Source organism: Cryptomeria japonica, chromosome 4 (genome assembly GCF_030272615.1).
Source record: "Cryptomeria japonica chromosome 4, Sugi_1.0, whole genome shotgun sequence".
Taxonomy (NCBI): domain Eukaryota; kingdom Viridiplantae; phylum Streptophyta; class Pinopsida; order Cupressales; family Cupressaceae; genus Cryptomeria; species Cryptomeria japonica.
Genome location: NC_081408.1, coordinates 636,251,857 through 636,269,468, shown reverse-complemented (window position 1 = coordinate 636,269,468; position 17,612 = coordinate 636,251,857).

Genomic DNA, 17,612 nt, shown 5'->3' with positions numbered 1-17,612 from the left:
TACCCCAAAGATCTGAGGATCTTTTAGCTGAGGGATTCCTGTATCATAGTGTAAGGTAAATGAAGGGTATCTATGGGGTACGATCTGCACTCCCAGAACCACTGAATGTAGGATTTTTGGCAACTAAATTGGTTCTTAGTATTAGGTTTTGTGGGGTCCCGATGCAACGATGAATTATCAAAGAAAACCACTTAAGGATTTAGTTGAGCTTATCAATGCAGGGAAGGCACCCACATACGTCGAATTCACTCAACACTCTAGCCGCCTGACCAGTATATTTATATAGCGACTCAAAAAACCCGCTTGAGAGTACACTGGGAGAGATGATATCCCCAATGCATCCCAATTTGAAGTACTTCTATGGGATGATGAAATCCCCAGTCAAAGATACCCCTCACTACGTAGAAAAAAAGAAAATTTGGATGTCGTTGCCACCTTCCTTCTTTATCCCCAGAGCCCGATGGCGGGTAGAAAATCAGTTAGTGCAATAGTAGGTCCACCCTGGACACAATGAAAAGTTCTTTACCTTAAAAAATAGAAAATGATTTAATCTAATGTAGCTTGATTCACGTTCATTTTATAGCCCAAATTTAGGTGTTAGATCTGCATGTGCATGTCAATTTTAAACACGAAATCCAAGTATGAAGGCATACATGTCAATTTTAACCATTTGTTGATTTTTAAGCACCAAAAATGAAGTGTGAGATACACACATGTCAATCTTAGCCCATGTTCATTTTAAACACCAATAACAAAGTGTGAGATTATCCATGCATGTCCTTTTTAACTGTTGTTGATTTTAAGCACTAAAAAATTGACGTGTGAGATTATCCATGCATGTCCATTTTAATTGTTGTTGATCTTAAGCACTAAAAATTGAAGTGTGAAGTGTGCATGCAAAATTACTAATCTAATCCTCTCTGCGAATCCGCCACAAGCTGTAAACAGAAGATTAGTAGTAAAATTAAACCAACAAAAAATAGAAACTCAAAACTTGACAGAGGCAATTGCGTAATACTACCTGAGTGGTTGTGTGATACTTATAGATTGAATGTGTAAATATGACAGAACGAATGCATAAATCCAACAAACTGAATGTGTGATGGTATCTGGTCGATTGCATAGGACTAACAGGTCAATTGCGTGATAGAATGCAGACAACAAAAAAAGTTAAAAACTAAAAAAAAAATAAGAAAAACTAAACCTGATCAGGAACCTGGGAAACCAATTGTGAAGCCCTAGCCAAATCCCTCATCATCCATTCAATATTGATTAGATCATATTTAACTATATAAAAAATAACTAGGCTATTATATATGTCTAAGGCCAGTTGTTCTTCCGAATCTGGTATCAATTTTTCTGCCTGGAGAACTTTTTGATATCGTTTGGCTTCTTTCCTTTGTTGTTTTGTCCTTCTTGCACCTGAAATCTTGAACTGAACTTTTCTTGCCATAAACAATGTTAATCAAATCATAAAATAAAAAGCAATTTGATCCCAGATTAACCAATTTTAAGACAAAATTAAACAAAATAAATAACACACAGAAGAAAATATTAAACAGCAATGCTTCCTGCGAATGTGTGATCCAGAAAGGGCGATTGCGTGATCTAGACAGGGCAATTGCGTGACCCTGTCAGAATGAGCGCGTGACCCCAAAGGGTCGAATGCGTAATTTTGTTTATGCGATTGCATGATGGAAATATCTTTTCTCAAAATTTGTGCAACCTGCAAAAAAAATGAAAAATCTGCACAATCTGCAAAAATCACACAGAACACAGAAAAGGTTAAATTGTTGTTAGTTCACATCAGGTTCACCAAAATGTGGGATGCAAAATTCATCTTCTATTAACAAAGTAATCAATTAGAAACAAGGGAAATCACGAATCCCTATCCTAATTAGAATTTGACAAACTAACAATGAAATGATACAACCAAGCAAAATAGGATTTATGAATGAAATCAATAAAAACTCCCTATTCTGTGACTGCGTAGAACTTCCATTGCTCTTCTCCTCTTTGTGGTATGATGGCTCTCAGATATTGCACTGCTAACCTGCAAGTGACACAAAGATTCAAAGTTTGTGATTGTTGAAAATGGAGATTGGATGCTCAATTCATAGAAAATTGGATGAGATTGATTGAAAGGTGGAATAGAATGATCAAGAGGTGTGAACTCAGGTGAGCTCAAATGAAAATTGATAGTTGAACTGTTGATTGTAGGAGTGAAACTCAATAGATTGAATAGATTAATTGAGTCAACTGATTGGGAAAAAGCTAACTGAGGGAGGAAAAAGAATGAGTGGAGGAAATAAAGAAGATGAAATAGAGAGCTTAATTTAGAAAAAGCTAACTGAAAGATGGAAATAGAAGTTGAAGAGATAACTGATTTAATTAATTAATTGATTGAATTAATTAATTTAGCATGTCCTTGCATTTAGATTTAGATTATTAATTTAATCTTTGCATGAGATATTATTCAAATACTTGAATTTATTAATTCAATTTAGCATTTGAATATATTTAGAACTTGACTTTGATTTTCAATTTGGTTTTTGAAATCATGCACATGTATTTGAATTTGGAAGAAATTAGAAGAATATGAAATTAAATGAAATTAGAATTTGGGGATTTGGAATTGAAGAATTAATTAGCTAATTAAATAATTTAAAGAAACTATTTAATTATGCTAGAAATGGACTTTAATTAAATAATAAAGATTATTTAATTTAAAGGATTAAAATTATAATTAATTAAATAATAAATATTTAATTAATATTTAGAAGATGACTGAATAATTAGATGATTAGAGATAGAAATTGAAAATTAATTTATTTAAATTGGGGAATTAACCATAATTAATTAAATAATAAATATTTAATTAATATTTAGAAAATGATTAAAATGATTAAATGATGATAGAATAAGAAATAGAATAATTAGTAAGATTATGAGGAAATATGAAATTAGAAGAATAAGATTAATTAAATTAATTAATTAATAAAGATTATTTAATCAATTAGAGGAATAATTAGTACATCATCAATGAGACATTTTTAGGTGTCTACAAGAACTATGTCAAACAAAAATAATTATGTGAAACAATGAACTGAAAGTGCTAAAACTAAACACGATAGCGCTATTTAATGGTCAATAGTGCTACAAGAAGGACAATAGCACTATTACTAGGAACAATAGTGCTAAAGTACCAACTTTCGAAGGTGCTAAAGCGTGAACAATGGCATTAAAGCGTGACCTATGTGTCAATTAAAACATGAAAAAGTTAGTAGTTTCCAACAAGATGATCATAAGGATGCGTGTTCTATTCACGTCGGGTTCACCAAATGATGCTCTGCAAAAAGGATGGTTAGGATATTGTCAAGACAAACACAAAATAACAAGCAACAAACCAAGTGTTAGTGTTAGAAATCACAAATCAAACACTATCCTAAGCAAGTATATCAAGAGAGACACAAAATATAAAATAGAAAGCTTGATAAATCTAAGAAATGCAATAAGGCATCTCAAAATTCCCTCCACCATGTTTGTAGCTACTCCTCCCTTGTCCCTCTCCTCTCCAAGTTCCCAAATGAGTGTAGCTCTGAGTAGCTTTTTGCACTATTCTGGATGTCTTATGGAGGTTCAAGATTGTAAAATGGATGATTATGAGAATGCAAATGTGAACAAACTAAAACAAGATATTATCTAATTATCTAATGTTAATTTTATCACAAAAAGACAAATGTAGATGGTTATGCTAAATTCTCTCTAAATTTAACTATAAATTAGATGCATACAAGATTTCCGGATCTGGATTATGAAGAAATGAACTCTATTTATAGGTAAAATGGAGCAATGCAGGGTTGAGATTGAGTAATCTCAACAAGCATCGAGATTGATGGGTTTATGATCCATGTGAGGGCTTTGAATCCAATCCCAGGATGACAAATGTCAACAAGAGATGGGTTGAGAGGAGAGGGAATAAGAATTACATGTTTGACATGACTTGAGGGTTAACTTGGGAGGTAAGTTTAATGTTGAGTTGAATAAATAAAGTCATTATCCAATAAATAATGCCTTTATCTAGTGGATAAACTCTTGTGCAAGAGTTAGTGAGGATAACCATGGTCAAAGCAATAAATGCTTGAACAAACTCATGGGTTAAATAAGGGTTGAGTTAGAGGTAAAGTCCCTAATGATGGGGGCAAGTGGATTTAACCATAAATGGTTATGTAAGAGCCATTAATGGTCATGTAAGAGCCATTAGTGGTTTGGAAGACTTTTAGAGGTTAGCTTGTTGAACACATAAAGCATTAAATGCTTTTCAAAGACTTTGAAGGCTTTGAGAAGTTACTTTAAGTTGCTTAGGAATGTGACAATAATTAGGGGATGGATTAGGCTAATTAGGAATGATTAGAAAGTTGTTTAGAAGAGTCTAGAAGGGGATTTAGGATTGCAAGTGGGTTTGGTGGGTGAGGGAAAATAGGATTTTAAATTAAAATAAAATTAATTTATTTCAGTTGTGGTTGCAACTTGCATTTGTAGGAGAATGCAAGTGGGGGGGAGTTTAGTGATTTAAATAAATATTTTAATTGTTTATTTAAAAGAAGAAAGGGGATTAAATTAAATAAATATGATTTATTCATTTAATTGATTGTGAATTTGGTTTAATGAATTAATTAAAATAAATTGAATAATCTATTTAATTAATAGGAGAGTGATTGAAGATGAATTAATTAAATGTTAATTTAATTAACTGTTGGCTAGTGGATTTATTAATCAAATAAATAGTAAATATTTATTTAATTAAATGGATAGATTTAAGTGACTACACAAACCTTTATGCAATCTGCATACCATGTCTTTCTCATCTATCAAAACATAACCATCTGGATACTTTATATATACCTCTTTTTCCAATATCTCATTCAAAAATGCAGAGTTGACATCCTTTTGGTATACCTTGAACTTGCTATGGGATGCAAATGTAAATAAAGTTCTGACACCTTCTAGTCTTTCTACTGGTGCAAAAGTTTCGCCATAATCTTCTCCTTCTTCTTGTGCATAACCCTTGCAGACTAATCTTGCCTTGTTCCAAACTACAACACCATCTTCATTTAACTTGTTTTTGAATACCCATTTAGTACCTATAACATTCTTATTTACTGGTCGGGGTACTAGGGTCCAAGTGTTGTTCTTCTCAATTTGATCCAATTTCTCCTCCATAGCTTTAACCCAATGATCATCACCAAATGCCTCCTTAGCACTTCTTGGTTCAACAGTGGAGATCATCCAAAAGTTCTCTCTTATTCTCCTTCTAGTTAGTACTCCAACATCCTTATCCCCAATAATCTGTTTAGGATTGTGATTCAGTCTTACATATCTAGTAATAACATGATCATTCTATTTAGGTTCAACTTCTTTATTATCATCTTCTTCTGAATTTATTTGTTTCGGTTGAACAAGTGTATCCGAATTTGCTTTACTGTTTCTGATTTAATAGTTTTAGGTTCCAAAAGAAAAATGCAAGGATCTTTGTCCTTTTTCTTTGAATTGGTTCCTTCTGAGACTTCAAAACATAAATCTACTTGAACATTATAACTCTCAACAATTCTCTATGTCGAGTTGTTGAAGCATTTGTAGGCTTTACTCTTGGTGGAATAGCCAAGAAATATTCCTTCATCACTCTTAGCTTCAAACTTACTAATGTAATCACCTCTTTTAATAAAACATTTGCTACCAAATATATTAAAATAGCTAACATCAGGTGATCTTCCATACCAATATTCATAAGGGGTGTTGTCCTTACCTCTTTTCAACCGAACTTGGGTCATTATGTAGACAGTTGTACTCACGGCTTCTTTCCAAAAAAATTTCTCTACACCTCCTTGTATCAACATTGTCCTAGCAGCTTCAACCACTGACCGGTTGTTCCTCTCTATGGTACCATTCTGTTGTAGTTTCCTTGGTGAAAAAATTTGTCATTTGATACCATTCTCATCACAGTACTTAGTGAACTCCTCGGACGTAAATTCACCACCTTGATCTGTTCTCAGACATTTTAATATTTTGCCACTCTATTTCTCAGCTAAGGCCCTAAAAGCCTTGAACTTACCAAAAGGTTCATTCTTATCCTTCAAGAATGTGACCCAAATCATCCTTGAACAATCATCGATGATGATAATGAAATATTTGTCACCTTGAATTCTTCTTGTTCTTATTGGTCCACATATGTCTATATGAACCAAATCTAACAAGTGCTCTACTGAGAAGGACTTTCTCTTGAAAGTTGAAGAAGTCATCTTTCCTAACTGACATTCTTTGCAAAGAGCATTAATCGGTTTGTCTAGCTGAGGCAGACCTCTTACTATCTTGGACTTCCTCACTTTAACAATGTTATAAAAGTTTATGTGACAAAATCTTCTGTGCCAAAGCCAGCTACCATCTATCTTTGCAATAAAAAATATTTTAACTTTAGGATCAAGATGAAATAGATTACCTCTAGTTTGTTTCCAGGTTGCAATCAATTCACCTTTGTTGTCAAAGATTTTGCACATACCATTTCTAAACTTCAGTGGGTATCGTTTGTCATTAAGTTGTGCCACTCTCAGAAGATTATGCTTAAGACCTTCAACCCAATAGACATCGTCAAGAATTCTCTTTCCATTAAGATAAATAACTCCCTTACCTTTAACCATACAGGGTGAGTCATTGCCAAATTTGACAACACCGCCATCAAATTCCTTCAAGGAAAGAAATTTTCTCTGATCACCGATCATATGATGTGAACAACCACTATCAATGATTAAATAATCAGAGTTATCCATCTTGGACACCAATTCCTTTTAATCTGATATCTCTTCCTTAATAGCTACAAACATAATATCTTCAATAGCATCATCATCAGATTCTTCATCAGTGATACCACTGTCAACCGCTATAAGACAATCTCTCTTACCTTTACCCTTATACTTCTTGAATTTGTCTCTCTTGTGTTCATTTTCACCATTAGGATAATTAGCTTCTATATGACCAATCTTTTTGCATGCAAAACATTTTAAAGGTAGTTTACCTCTATATTTCCCAGTGCCTCTAAGCAGTCATTTTTTGAACAATGCTTCAATCTCCACTAGGCTATCTTCATCATCAGCATCTCTTCTGGATCTAGATTCATAGCCATGACAAATATCTCTACTTTTGCTCACAAATGGGTTAGAGATAGAAGCTTTGAATGCAAATTCTGATTTCTGTACACTACCATCATAGCCATTTAATTCAAATGCTATAAGTTTGCCAATGATAGAGTCAAGAGTTACCTTACTTTTTTCAATGCACTTCATCTCCTTAATAGATGCAACTTGGATAGCATAGACCAGTAGCAGGGTTCTTAGTACCTTACTGATAACTGTTGCATCTTCCACTTTCCCTCCTGCACTCTTTATTTCACCAACTATCTCTTTTATCTTTTGACCATACTGCTGGATATTCTCACCTTCAGACATTCTCATGTCATCAAAATTTCCTCTTAGACTCTCCTCTTTAGCAATCTTAACATGTTCATCACCGCTATAAATCTCTTCAATTTTTTTCCATACTTCATATGCAATTTCAAGATCATGAACATCTACATGTTCAACATTAGACTAGGAACTGATAATAGCCTCCAAAGCTTGCTGATTTTCTTCTTGTTCTTTCTTCTGATCATTAGTTAGAGTTCCAGTAGGTGTAACATATTGAGTTTCTACATGATCCCAATACTGACTTCCTAGACTCTTGATGTAAATCTTCATTCTGTCGCTCCATATCATATAGTTATCTTTGTTATGCTTCAGACCTTCCTTCTTTATCATGACCTACAAGATCTTTTCCTCAAGTTGTTAGGCTTTATATTTAAGAGGACCTAAGAGGCTCTGATACCAATTGATGGTATTATGAAATAATAAGTATCTGGTAGATTACCAAGAGGGGGGGGTGAACCAGTAAACTAAAAAAATGATACAAACTTCCCAAACTCAAACTCAATCACACAAAGTAAACTTATCAATAGAATATCACTGTCAAGATCAATACTCATAAGAATACTCAACATCAACTGGTTAACTATTATAGCAACTTAATAGTAAACAACTTTAATTTTATAAACATCCAAATGCTTAATCATATATAAACACACTCCATGTCTCAATGCTTCCATTTATCATGCCTTATCAGAAGTTAAACAAATCAACAAATAAGATCATAACCAAAAAAATGTTCACCACATGACACAAATGTTTATATGTGAAAAACCCAAATAGGTAAAAACCACGGTGAGATGATACTCGCAAGATAGCTATCTGAACTCTTCTGAAGTTCACCCTATTAGGAGCCAAGCCTGTTAAAGCTTTTACAATAAGTCCTGTTAAGAACGGATCCTGTTAGGAATCACTTGGTTAAGGGATTTACAAATGCCTTGATAAAAAGAAATTACCCTGCTAGGAGTAACCTTGTTAGAGGATTTGAGAATCCAATCTAATGGACCACCTTGTTAGAGGATTTAAGAAGTAACCAAGCTTGTTAGAGCTTACCTGGTTAGGGGATTTCAATTATGCTATAATTGTTAGAAGACAAAAGGTTTTTCTTGATCTGTCTAAATAGGACTACATTTGCATGATCAGATCCTTTTAAGCTTCAATCTGCCTTTACTCAAACTGCAAATTCATTCTCTGGTTAGGCAACCACACACTCAACTGATTTCAGCCAATTCTTGCCAACACCTTTTACAAAACAACTTCATCAACCTTAAATACAAATCAATTAGGTCGGTAACACAATAAAAACCTAATTCTCTCATAGATATTACAAACAAATCAGTTCAAGTGTGACCGTTGGATTTACATAAAAATCTATACACATTCTTCAAGAAAATTCCAACCGATCCATGATCATCACTTCATTAGACTTGTAACTCATCACGCGCTTTGCATTAGATGCAATCGACTTTGCTCATTCCCTAGACAATCAAACAACTGCACCAAAACAATCTGAACTTATATTTACAATGAGCACACATGTCACCATCATTACCGCTCATCATCAGATTATAAACCAACATATCCATTTCAACAAACTTAATCGGTTAGGGTTTAACAAAAACAACTGGAAGGGTTTACTGGTTACTAACATAGAAAGGGTTTAACCTTATACACCGGTTACCGGTTCAACTCACATACGTATATATTGGTTTACAACATCTTCCTCAAAGTTCTTCCTATTGGTGACAAGACAATATCAATAATAATATCAGCAATATCATAAGTACCATTACCGGTTCAATTGACATCAATGACAACATAACATATCATTAATGAAATCTTCATGCAAATGCCAACATAGGATTGGTTCCTAATTGTTTGTTAAAATTTTTTGTATCTTATTAGGTTGGAGATCTTGGTTTACTTGATTCTATCAACATTCCAGTTGTATTTGTGTAGACTTAGATGATCTGTATTTAGGAGAGTGTTATCACTATGCTATGGAAATCTTGGTATCATATTTCAGAGAGAGCTTGTGACAATTTTGTTTATTCACCATTGAATGGTGGATGATCTTCTTAGTGTGCAAATGTTGGAGGATGCTTTAGATCATATTGTTGCATAAGGGTCTTACACATTTTTAGGTTCACTTGTAGGAGATGGTGATCTTTGAGATATTTTAGGATGTTACTATCTCTGAGGGGTCAAGGAGTCCTTGGTTGAGGTGTGGCTTTATGCTTTCATTTGACATATTATCCTTGTTTGATAGGATGGTTGATATTATGTCATAGTGCACTCCTAATTCTAGATTAGAGCTTTGACATGATTTGGTTATTTGATACGCTCATATGGAGCATGTTATCTTCAAATAGGATATGGTTAGATCATGTTTCCATTTTTGTGTTCCTAATTTTGTGGTCGGAGCTTTGAAATTGATCTTGTTGGTTCTCTTTGTATTGGGTACATTATCATTTGCTTGATTGCTTCATAATGGTGCTCTGTTGCATTGAAGTTTGGTACATATTGATTGGTTATAGGTACTCATAGATACTTGGAGACATAGGTTATTATGGTATTGTCTTGTGATTAGAGAGTTCTGTTGAGATAGTGGATTCTTTTGATAGGAAGTTTGAGAAGCATTCACCTAGTATGGACTTGAGAGGACATTATTCTTAGTACGAGTCATGATGGCATGATAGTTTGATGAGAATTCTCATTCCCCACTCTTGGTCTATCCATTGGTTTACTACTTGAGAGTTATTTCCCATTATTCCTTTGATGTGCATTATTCTTATGCTTATTATTTGACAAATATGGATCTTGAGCTATGCATAGATGGTTAGTTCTACATGATTCAATTTGAGGGATGTTTGGAATTGTTTATCTCTTGGTGTATTTGAGTTGTTAAATTATTGTTGCAAACTTGTGTTGTGTTATCATTGATGACATACGTGTTGTCATTGATATTGTTCAGTTGTGCAAATATTGTAGGTGATCTAGGAATGATTGTCTAGATGTTGTTATATTGTCTAGTGGTGATATTAATTAATTATGAGGTGTTTCTGCTAGGCTACAATAGTGGCAGTTAAAATATATAGGAAAGAGTTTATTATCTGTATGGAAAAATGATCTACATTCTTTATGGTTCTTAATGTTGTTGACCAATGGTTTTGGATATAATGTCTGTGTTCTATGGATGCTTCACTATCATGTTTTTGGGTTCTTATTTTCTCAAATGATGTAGTTAGTTGTTTCTATTTGTTGATAGTGAGGTTGTCTATTAGGACAAGTCTGGAGAAAGATCAGTATTTCTTCGTGATGAATAATGATGAATAGTAAATACTCAACAGATACTGAGAGGGGGGGGGGTGAATCAGTATGGACAAAAACTTCTTAAAAAATTTAAACTGCAAAGACTGCACTAACTAGCAAACACTATCACTGATCTAAATCAAGGCACTACCGATAAAACATAGTATGACTGTGAAAGACATAAACTAGTAACATCTAGATCTTCTCAAAACATAATATCTCATCTCAACTTCACCCATATTCTTAAGCAAGTAATACATCAAAAATACAATAACCATTGGATCAACTTGCATTACTGCCTGAACGAAAACACTAAAACATCACATCAAAAAGCATCACACATAACACACTGATTTTTTACATGGAAACCCAACTAGGAAAAACCATGGTGGGGATGAATACCCACAAGTTGTTCTTGAACTCTTTTGAAGTTTGCTTTGTTAGGAGCCTAGTCTGGTTAAAGAATTTACAAGTTCTGCTAGGAACTGATCCTGTTAGGGATCACCCAGTTAAGGGATTGTTAAATACCCAATTAGAGGTTAAAACCCTATTAAAGGTTACCTTGTCAGAGGATTTGAAGAACTCAATGATTTTGAGTCACCCTGTTAAAGGATTTACAAAAATCCTATTAAGGCTACCCGGTAAAGTGATTTTCCATCTATTGAAATGGTTAGAAGTCAATAGGTAATACACTAATCTGATAACAACACTTAATGCCAAGGTAGATCCACTTCAGTTCCTTTACATCTGCAATTACACTCTGTAGGTATCTACTCACTTCTCTGGTTTGGCAAGAATCACCTCACACATACATTTATTTGCCAACAACGTCAAATGAGAATCATCATCAACCTTATAGACAATGATTAGGTCGGTAGCCAAAACCTAAAACCCTAAGAATCTAGGTTAAAAATACAGTCGATCCAATCCTGACCATTTAATCACATTACGTAGGGTAACAAAATCTTGAACAACTCTCATGATGTTCTCCATCATCTGTTCTTCACTACTTATGGAAGCTAAGAACCCATCATGTGCTCTCCAGCGTTTACTAAGATTTTGCTCATTCCTAAGGTGGATAGAATCAATCTTCTTCGTGCAATATCCTCAAGAAGATTCTTCACGTCCATAAGGCTGATGTGGCAACGTGATCTAATCTTCATTTCAATGCTAACTCATCATAGGATGTCATCGGTCGAATCACACAAACATGGAATGCATCAACCAGAAACCCTGAAGTTGAGACTACCAACCGGTAGTCATATCAAATAAAAACCCCATACAAACTTTTCATATACTGGTTCACATTCCAACATATTGGTTCACTTTTTGTATATACCAATTCATACCATCATACTGGTTCACTTCATACCATCATACTGGTTCTCTTGCTAGTTTGCTTACCTCAATATACTGGTTCATACTTCAGCATATTGACATCAATGACAACATACAATCCCATCATGTCATCAAAATCTGCACATATGCCAACAATCTCCCCCTTTGGCATTGATGGCAATACACAAATATATCTCTATATCTTCTTCTATATACTATCTTCAATACTGCAGATATCTTCTCTGCTTCACATCTTCTCCCCCTTTGGCAATAATGCCAAAGTGGAGGCACACACATCCATGATCTACTATACTGCTCCCCCAGAGGAGTAGCATCCTTCAACACATCAATCTTGAAAAGATTTGACAGTGCAATACCTGAGTGATGTGGAGAACATACCTTTAGTTAACCTCTTGAAGGGGTAGCACCCCTAATTCACCTCTTAAATAGGTAAATGTAGCCTTCAGTAGAGGCTTGCTGAATATATCTGCTAACTACTCTTTACTAGAAACATGTTCCAATACAACCTCTTTGTTCTAAAATTTGTCCCTCAAGAAATGATACTTGAGCTCAAAGTGCTTGGTTCTAGCATGCAATACTGGATTCTTGGAAATATTAATTGCACTTGTGTTTACACAAAATATACTCACCGGTTCAGATACAGGGGCTTTGAAACCACTTAATACATGCTTCATCCATATTGTCTGAGTGCAGTTCATAAATGTTGCTACATATTCTGCTTCTGCTATGGACTGAGAGATATAGCTCTACTTCTTACTCATCCATGAGACTAGTCTACAACTAAGAAAGAATGCACCACCGGTTGTGCTCTTCTAGTCATCCACATTACCAGCCCAATCGGCATTAGTAAACAGTTTGAGATTGAAATCATTACTATAGATACCACAATCCATAATCTATAGTTCCCTTCAGATATCTAAGAATCCGCTTGACTGCTACCAAGTGGGATTCTTTTGGAATTTTCTAGAAATGTGCAGCAATGCCCACTACATGTGCAATATCCGGTCTACTGTGTACTACATAGTGCAGCTTACCAATCATTAACCGGTATTCCTTCTCATTCACCAATGCTGAGTCATCCTCTTTTGACAATTTAAAACCGGTCATCATAGGTGTACCAACCGGTTTGTTGTCTTCCATGCCAAAGGTCTTCAACACCTCTTTGACATACTTGGACTGAGTGATAAAGATACCATATTTCATTTGTTGAATCTGTAGTCCAATGAAGAACTTAATCTCTCTGATTAGTGACATCTCAAATTCCTTCTTTATCTCATCTGCAAATGCATGGCTCATCTTGTCATTTCCACCAAAAATTATGTCATCAACAAACACTTCATAGATCAGAATCTGATCTCCTTCTGTCTTCAGATAGATATTGCTATCTTCACTTGTTCTTTTAAATCCAATCTTCACAAGATGGGAGTGTAAATGTTCATACCATGCTTTAGGTGCTTGTTTCAATCCATACAAGGATTTATGTATCCTACACACCATATCACTGTCTTATAATAGGGCAAACCCATTTGGTTACTCTATATACACTTCTTCTTCAAGTATTCCATTCAGGAATGCAGATTTTACATCCATCTGATACACTTTGAATCCCTTGAAGGCTGCATATACAAGTAGCATTCAAACTCCTTCCAATCTAGCTACTGGAGAAAAGGTTTCTCCATAGTATTCTCCTTCTTCTTGAGCATATCCCTTACATACCAATCTTGCTTTGTTTCTTACCACTGTGCCATCTTCATTCAGCTTATTTCTAAAAAACCCATTTGGTGCCAATAACATTTTTGTGCTCAAGTTTGGGTACCAAAGACCATGTACCATTCTTTTCTATCGAGTCAAGTTCTTCTTCCATAGCCTTAATCCAATCTTCATCTTTGTGTGCCTCTTAAAATGTTTTGGGTTCAAATTTAGAAATCATGCAAGAATTCTCTCTGACCTTTCTTCTTGTAAGTATTCCTGCATCCTTATCCCCTATCTTTGGATCATGATGTAGCTTTACATACCTGGGAATGATCTTAACTAATTCTTCTTTATTTTCCTCTTCATCCTCATCTTCATCAGCATCTACTGATGTAGGAGCACTATTACTTGTACTTGGTTGTTTTGCAACCAGTTCCCAGAAGGTTACATCCGGTTCATCTACCGCTTGCTCACTGTTGGTTTCCTTAGGTTTCTCAGCGGTCTCATCAATTCTAACATTGATACTTTCAACAATTCTCTGAGTCCTATTGTTAAAACACTTGAGAGCTTTGCTCTTGGTGGAATACCCTAGGAATATTCCCTCATCACATTTTGCATCAAACTTGGTATGGTATTCACTTCACTTGATATAACACTTTCTACCAAACACTCTAAAGTATCTTACTACTAGAGTTTTACTGGTCCAATACTCATAAGGAGTTTTATCCTTACCTTTCTTGATGAGTACTCGGTTCCTAGTGTAGACTGCAGTGCTCACCGCTTCTCTCCAAAAATTGTGAGCAACCTTCCCTTGAATCAACATCATTCTGGCTACTTCAACTACACTCCAATTGTTCCCTGCTAGGCCATTTTGTTGTGGAGTCTAGGGGGCAGATGGTTGCCTCTTGATTTCATTCTCTTCATAGTACTTATTGAACTCATTAGAAGTGAACTCACCTCCTTGGTCAATTCTAAGGCATTTAATCCTCTTACCACTTTCCTTTTCAACTAGTGCTCTGAAGGATTTAAACTTTCCAAAAGATTCAGACTTGTCTTTCAAGAATGTGATCCACATCATTCTAGAGAAATCATCAGTAAGAATCATAAAGTACCTATCTCCCTGAACAATCCTAGTTTTCATACGACCACACAAATCAGTATGCAAAAGATCAAGTAAATTATATGCTGTGAAAGATTTACCTTTGAAGGTTGAGGAAGACATTTTCCCTAGTTGATGTTCTCTACACAAAGGATTCTTTGGTTTGTTTAGCATAGGAAATCCTCTAACCACCTTGGTCTTACTAGCCTTCACAATATTATCAAAATTTACATGGCAGAGTCTCCTATGGCATATCCAACTGTCACCAAACTTAGCCATTAGACATTGACTGATATTTGTATTTAACTGAAATAAGTTACCTTTGGTCTGCATACCGATGGCCATCAGTTCACCACTCTTTCCTTTTATTTTGCACACTCCATCTTTGAATTCCAAAGTGAGTCCTTTATCGTTCAGCTGGGCAGCACTCAAAAGGTTATGCCTGAGACCTTCTACCCAATACAAATTATCAGCTTTGCTTTTTCCATTTAGAGAGATGGACCCTTTGCCTTTTACCATACATGGTGCATCATTACAAAATCAGACTACACCTCCATCATAATCTTCTAGAGATAGAAACTTTCTCTGGTCACCAATCATGTGGTGAGAACATCCACTATCAATAATCCACTCATTAGAATTATCAAAGCAGGAGACAAGAGCCTTCTTTTCTAACACATCTTCCTTAATGGCTACAAACACTATGTCTTCACTTTCTTTATCTTCTAATTCATCATCAGTGACACCTTCATCAACTGCAACAAGAGAGTTTCTCCTATTTCCTCCTTTGAACTTTTTAAACTTCTCTGATTTGTCCTTATTATCACTATTGGGATAGCTGATAGCAATGTGTCCTATCCTATTGCAAAAAAAAAATTTCAAAGGGAGCTTACCTCTGTATTTTCTAGTTCCCTTGGGAAGTCTCTTGGCAAGAAGAGCTTCAAACTCCATCAGGATCTCCTCATCATCCATATCCCTGCTTTGTCTGGGTTCACAACTGGTACCAACCTCTTTTCCCTTTCAGGATAATGCAGTAGATGCTCTAAAGGTTGAGTTAGTCTTCTGAACACTACCATCATAACTGTTTATCTCATATGCGGTCAACTTAGCAATGATAGAATCAAGGGATACCTTTGTCTTGTCAATAGATCTCAACTCCTGAATAGCGAGAACCCTTATTGCATAGACCAGTAATAAGGTTCTCAAAACTTTGCTAACAATGGTGGAATCATCCATTGTACCTCCTGCACTCTTGATGTCTCCAACAATAGTTTTAATTCTTATCCCATATCATTGAATGGTCTCTCCTTCAACCATTTGCATGTCTTCAAATTTTCCTCTAAGGGTCTCTTCCTTAGCTTGCTTCACATGCTCATCACTACCATAGATAGACTCTAGAGTATGCCATACATCTTTGGGATTGTATTTGTCTTGAACATCTATAAAATCAATATCAGATAGACTACTGATAAGAGCTTCCATGACTTGCCCATTCTCCTGAATTTCTCTTCTTTGTTCATCAATTAGAACACCGGTAGGGATAACATAAGTATTCTCAACATAGTTCCAGTGTTGAGCACCCATTATTTTAATGTAGATCTTCATTTTGTCCGTCCATATCTTAAAGTTATCTCTATTGAACTTAGGACCTTCCCTCTTCATCATTAGAATAGGATCTTTTCCTCAAGCAGTTAAGCTTGTAACATAGAGGACTTGGAGGATGCTATGATACCAATTGATGAATAATGATGAACAGTAAATACTCAATAGATACTAAGAGGGGGGGGTGAATTAGTATGGACAAAAAACTTCTTAAACAATTTAAACTGCAAAGACTACACTAACTGGCAAACAATATCACCGATCTAAATCAAGGCACTACCGTTAAAACACAGTATGACTGTGAAAGACATAAACCTGTAACATCTAGATCTTCTCAAAGCCTAATATCTCATCTCAACTTCACCCATATGCTTAAGCAAGTAATACATCAGAAATACAATAACCATTGGATCAGCTTGCATTACCGCTTGACAGAAAACACTAAAACATCACATGAAAAAGCATTACACATAACACACTGATTTTTCACGTGGAAACCGAACTAGGAAAAACCATGGTGGGGATGAATACTCACAAGTTGTTCTTGAAATCTTCTGAAGTTCGCTCTCTTAGGAGCCTAATCCGATTAAAGACTTTACAATAGGTTCTACTAGGAACTGATCCTACTGGGGATCACCCAGTTAAGGGATGGATAAATACCCAGTTAGAGGTTAAAGCCCTGTTAAAGGTTACCTTGTCAGAGGATTTGAAGAACTCAATGATTTTGAATCACCCTGTTAAAGGATTTACAAAAACCCTATTAAAGCTACCCAGTAAAGGGATTTTCCATCTGCTAAAATAGTTAGAAGTCAACAGGTAATACACTAATCTGATAACAACACTTAATGCCAAGGTAGATCCACTTCAGTTCCTTTACATCTACAATTACACTCTGTAGGTATCTACTCACTTCTCTAGCCTAGCAAGAATCACCTCACACATACATTCATTTTCCAACAACTTCAAATGAGAATCATCATCGACCTTATATACAACAATTAGGTCGGTAGCCAAAACCTAAAACCCTAAGCATCGAG